A 6,820-nucleotide genomic window follows, 5' to 3' on the forward strand; every position below is an offset into this window, starting at 1 on the left:
TCAAGTGTTCTTCTTGCGATCAATGGAAAAAAGTGTTTGTCAGAATTATCGACCGATTCTGTTCAGTCCTTTTTTTCTACGGTGTAATACAAGCTAAATAAATTTTGTTTGTGTAATTATAAACGCCTACCCCTGACGGCTATGATGATGTATCTGACAGCGAGTTTCTAGTTAATTAGATTAAAGTGAGCACAAGATCATATTTGATTTACCAATGTTCTGTCAACTAATAGATTCGAAACTAATCAGAGTAAAACAGTTGATGTAAAATTAACAACTTTTATAGCTTCTAGGTCGAGATGACATCAATGTTCACACTAACGTTTTTACGTCAAAACTATGTGAACGTTGAAAATTTGTTTTGAGAAATACAATACCGCTGAAATACCGAGTTCGAACCCCCGAGCAGATGAGGCTCGATAGATGGGGACAGCCACTCATCTAGGAGGGACAACTCCAAAATCAAACAACTGATGTCTTGTAGTTTATTCTTGGTTGGACAAAGGCTATGGAAGCAAACTAACGGCCTAAATGGCGCATAACCAGTTAACACGTATTGTGTTGGAGGGAATCCCTTTCAACACTAAAATTAAAAACGAAGAAGAAGAAAGTAATTGGCATTATCACTTCTTGATCTATACTTTCAGACATCCGCTTGCAGATCTATATTTTAAAGCTCAAACAATTCAATAAAATAAGAATAAATTCAGACTGCCTTAAATAGCGGCCCCTTCAGATTGGTCGGTTTAATATCTCTGCTTAAGGGGTGCAACTCCCTCCTTTTTCGGTCTGTTTAAAATCAATGCTCCAGGGATAATTGTAGAAAAGAAAAAAAAACGAGCGAAAAGCAATTTCATCTTTTAAAAAGGCTCTTGTAAAACGACAAAATGGGAGTTGTATTTTTAAAACTTGGAGATTTAATATATGAAAATGTATGCAAACACAAACACTATATATATATATATATATATATATATATATATATATATATATATATATATATATATATATATATATATGTATATATGTATATATATATATATATATATGCATATATATATGTATATATATGCATATATATATATATATATGCATATATATATATATATATATATATATATATATATATATATATATATATATATATATACTTACATTAATATGTATACGTATATACATATTTATAAGTATATATGTGTATATATACATACATAGATATATGGGAGGCAGGCGGTGTAGCTTCACTTTGTTCACACACTCGTTACATACCCTTTTTTCCCTAACTTCAATGGACAACTACTTGACTTGATGACTGGAACTTATCTAACTTCAATGGACAACTACTTGACTTGATGAATGGAACTTACCTAACTTCAATGGACAACTACTTGACTTGATGACTGGAACTTATCTAACTTCAATGGACAACTACTTGACTTGATGACTGGAACTTATCTAACTTCAATGGACAACTACTTGACTTGATGAATGGAACTTATCTAACTTCAATGGACAACTACTTGACTTGATGAATGGAACTTATCTAACTTCAATGGACAACTACTTGACTTGATGACTGGAACTTACCTAACTTCAATGGACAACTACTTGACTTGATGAATGGAACTTATCTAACTTCAATGGACAACTACTTGACTTGATGACTGGAACTTACCTAACTTCAATGGACAACTACTTGACTTGATGAATGGAACTTATCTAACTTCAATGGACAACTACTTGACTTGATGAATGGAACTTATCTAACTTCAATGGACAACTACTTGACTTGATGAATGGAACTTACCTAACTTCAATGGACAACTACTTGACTTGATGAATGGAACTTATCTAACTTCAATGGACAACTACTTGACTTGATGACTGGAACTTACCTAACTTCAATGGACAACTACTTGACTTGATGACTGGAACTTATCTAACTTCAATGGACAACTACTTGACTTGATGAATGGAACTTACCTAACTTCAATTTGACAACTACTTGACTTGATGAATGGAACTTATCTAACTTCAATGGACAACTACTTGACTTGATGACTGGAACTTATCTAACTTCAATGGACAACTACTTGACTTGATGAATGGAAGTTATCTAACTTCAATGGACAACTACTTGACTTGATGACTGGAACTTATCTAACTTCAATGGACAACTACTTGACTTGATGACTGGAACTTACCTAACTTCAATGGACAACTACTTGACTTGATGAATGGAACTTATCTAACTTCAATGGACAACTACTTGACTTGATGACTGGAACTTACCTAACTTCAATGGACAACTACTTGACTTGATGAATGGAACTTATCTAACTTCAATGGACAACTACTTGACTTGATGAATGGAACTTATCTAACTTCAATGGACAACTACTTGACTTGATGAATGGAACTTACCTAACTTCAATGGACAACTACTTGACTTGATGAATGGAACTTATCTAACTTCAATGGACAACTACTTGACTTGATGACTGGAACTTACCTAACTTCAATGGACAACTACTTGACTTGATGAATGGAACTTATCTAACTTCAATGGACAACTACTTGACTTGATGACTGGAACTTATCTAACTTCAATGGACAACTACTTGACTTGATGAATGGAACTTATCTAACTTCAATGGACAACTACTTGACTTGATGACTGGAACTTACCTAACTTCAATGGACAACTACTTGACTTGATGAATGGAACTTATCTAACTTCAATGGACAACTACTTGACTTGATGAATGGAACTTATCTAACTTCAATGGACAACAATGGAACTTAAATGGTAGTCTCATTGTTCGCTTCATTTTTTGTCACTGCTCTTCTCTCCGTGGTCTTTTCCTTTCTCGACACGCTTTTTTAAAAACTTTCACCAGTAGGCCGTTTAAATACATTAAATATGTATCGTTTGTGTAAGCACTTCGAGCAGGGGTAAGGTGATGTATATCAAATATGTTGTAGGAAGGTCGTAAGTTACTGTATATCAGGTATGCCGTTGACAGGCTGTAAAGTACTGTAGGAAGGTCATAAGGTTCTGAGCACAGGTTGTAATGTGATGTATATATTTCTCGAATATTCTTATATAAAATAACAGGGGATGGGAACTCGGGCTATAGACATGATTTTTAATCTATTTTAAATACTTAAAGTTTTAAAAATAGAATAAAATCTCGTAGACAAATTAATTGCACACCAAGTGAACGCCAAATAAAAAAGCGCATAATAGTGCGCAATATTATTAGTACTTTTAAAATTTACATTAGTTTTTTGAGAAATCAGAAGTAGCGTAAATTACTACTTCCGGTCAACGGAAATTACTCAAAATTTAACAGAAGGTAGAGAATTAGATCTTTTACTTACATGTGAAATTTCATTTATCTATCTGAAATAGTACTCAAGTTATAGGCATTTAAAAAATTCAAAGTAGGAAAAGTACCACTTCCGGTTATCGGAAATCGCTCAAAAGTTGATACGGATCTACGATTTTGATAAAATACTTATATATGAAATTTCATCAACCTAGCTGTAACGGTACTCAAGTTATCGTGTTTACACACGGACACACAGACAGACAGACAGACACACAGACATACGGCCAAGATCGCAAAATTATATTTTTCCGTATCAGTGAGGTGTAAAACGTCGAGATTTGTAAAAATCTCGATTTTTTTTAATTTTTTTTTTTGCACGATTACAAGACTTTCTCTATACTTCTTATTACCAGAAAGTAAAAAAGGACGTCAAGGGTGACACATTGATGGATTGAGTTGCAGAATAACTGACTGTTTAATGACTGACTTTCTTACTGACTACTTAGATGCATCATAGAATAATAGAATAAAAGTCCTAATACATAGGTGTAATGAAATTTTGTCGTCGATAACATTGGATTTAGCACAAAAGAAACGTTTCTCATTTCGCGGCCTGAGCTTGGGGCACCAGTTCATCATCCCACTTAGTTCCGGCTAGCAGCTCAATGAGATGACACCCCAATCAAGTCTTGACCGCTTGAGTTATAAACAGTACATTTGTACAGGCTCTATCGCGTGTTTTTGTAGGTAGATTCACGTGAGCTGTACACTTGTGGTATCTTGTAGATAGATTCACGTTAGCTGTACATTTTTGGTATCTTTATAACAGTATAAGCTGAAGAGTTTTCATGTTTTTGACAAATCGATATTCTCGTCAAGCCGCATTTTAACACGTTTTTAACACGTTTTTCTTAACTCAGCTTCGCGTTTGTTTGTTTGTTTGGATGTTTGTTGTTAAAATTGACATCGAAAATTAGCCCACTTCTGATTGCTCTAGAGATCTGAAATTCGGCATGTAGGCTACTTTCGCCTAACAATTTCAGATGCAATCATAAAAACTAGCAATTAGAGACCGTAATTAGCTTAATTTAATTACGCCCCAAGGACCATAAAATTGATTTCTAAAGATACCGACAAGACTGGAGGCCTATTGACACAGTTACTTCGGCCCCAATCGATGTGAGCGCGCTGGCCGTAATCGTATAGTGGTTAGTACTTCGCGTTGTGGCCGCGACAACCCAGGTTCGAATCCTGGTCGCTCAAGATTTTTAGTCCGTGTATTTATAAACACTTAGTCAAGTCATACTTAACCAAGTTATTAGATAAAGTAGAAAATAAACTATATAAAAAACTTTTTTAAAAACCACGTTTTTCATGCGTAGCAACGGACTAAAAAGGAGAAAATAAAATACTTAAAAAAAACTTTTTAAAAAAACACGTTTTTCTTGTGGACTAAAAAGTAGAAAATAAATGTTCATACATTTGATGACAAAAAACGTGGGTCGGGCAGATGGGTCGGGAAATTTGATGGTGAACGTACCCACGTTTTTTGTCATCAAATGTATGTAAATAGTTATTTTCTACTTTTTAGTCCACAAGAAAAACGTGGTTTTTTAAAAAGTTTTTTTTAAGTATTTTATTACTTAAATAACTAGTGGCTCCTCACCACAGTTTTGGGAGTTGATGGATCTCCCATACCAAGCAGCCATGCGGTCTACTGTATGACCACGCTACTCCTAAAGACACTCACACACACACACACACACACACATATATATATATATATATATATATATATATATATATATATATATATATATATATATATATATATATATATATATATATATATATATATATATATATCAGAAAATCGGTCAGGTAGTGTGTCAGTCCGTCCATCATTCCGTCTTCGCTATAGATTTTGGAACCATTAAAGTAAACACCACATACCGTGATTTTACTTGCATCGCATTGTCTTATTATAAGTATTGGAGTGGGGTCTATTTATGTAACGACTTAATTTTTTTTTAAACTCGACAAAGGTTTTACTCTTTGTTTACGTCAAAAAGAAAAGCGTGAAGACATAAACATGTTAAACGGATCAATGTCAAATATTTTAGCATGCATTCCTAGAAAAATTGATTCAATTTTAAAACAATAGTGTCGAATAAAACTAATCAATTAAAATGTTTAATAATTATGCCAGGGGAGGTAATTAATAAAAAAATTCAAATCCCGCTAAATATTATTATTAAAGTATTTAAGTTTTAATTTTTTTTTATTCCTGCCGCATTGAATATTACATGTTAAAGCTCGTAATTTAAATAGATTGATGTTAAGGTTGTTTATATTATTTTCTAATTATTTTATTTGTGTTATTTAAAGGGATGGTTAAAGTACAGAATATAGGAAAAGCTCTCTCTCGGAAAAATGTAATTTGATAAAGTGTTAGCGCTTGTGTTTGAGTTTGTGTTTGTTTGCGATGTTTTTTCTTTTGGAGTTTGTATTTGTGTTTAAATTTATGTTTACGTTTGCATGTAGCGTTTGCGTTGTATTTGCGTTTGGGTTTGTGTTTGCATTTGTGTTTGCATTTTGCGTTGTGTTTACGTTTCTGATTGAGTTTGCGATTGTTTGCGTTGTGTTTGCGTTTGTGTTGTATTTGCGTTTGGGTTTTTGTTTGCGTTTGTGTTTGCGTTTACGTTTGGGTTTGTTTTATAGCGATGACGGAATAACTGACACACTACCAGCAGCGTTATATTATAGATATATTTATATTTATATACATACACACACACATATATATATATATATATATATATATATATATATATATATATATATATATATATATATATATATATATATTGTTCTCTCGAAATGTGTTCAAGTGATTTCATTAGCATTAGCAACGCTATTACTAATTAAATAAACATTTAAAATCATAATTTCTATAGTGCTTTCATCTGGTTGTCATGTTGGGCTTTCTGTGTATTTATTTTCATATTAAAGTATTTTAAAATTGTAAATATATAATTGTTCATAGTACATTTTTTAAAATTATTATTTTACGTATTTATTTCCTTAGTATTTTGTTATTTCAAATGCTACAGACAATATGACTAAAAAGTTTTGCTTTAAGTAGCCCTAATCAGTATCTTAAGATATATTCCGACATCACGACAATGTTTTGTCCCTTACCAGTTGGTATTAGCTCTGAAGGCGCTCAAAGCCGATCGAGGGGTGCTACAATTTCTTTACCGCCACTTTTGTTTTGGTAATCTTTAAATTTAACTAATATTTAACCACTTATTCAAAAGCGAATTAGTTTACAACAAAGATATTTATTTTCAACTCATATATTATGCAATTATTATTTGACCAATGATAGACAAGCGGCCAGGCTACCTAATGTGCATTGTGACAAGCGGCCAAGCTACCTAATGTACATTGTGACAAGCGGTCAGGCTTCCAAATGCATAAGC

This window comes from Physella acuta, unplaced genomic scaffold, assembly GCF_028476545.2.
Source record: "Physella acuta isolate Inbredline_101_S28 unplaced genomic scaffold, ASM2847654v3 ptg000335l, whole genome shotgun sequence".
NCBI lineage: Eukaryota > Metazoa > Mollusca > Gastropoda > Physidae > Physella > Physella acuta.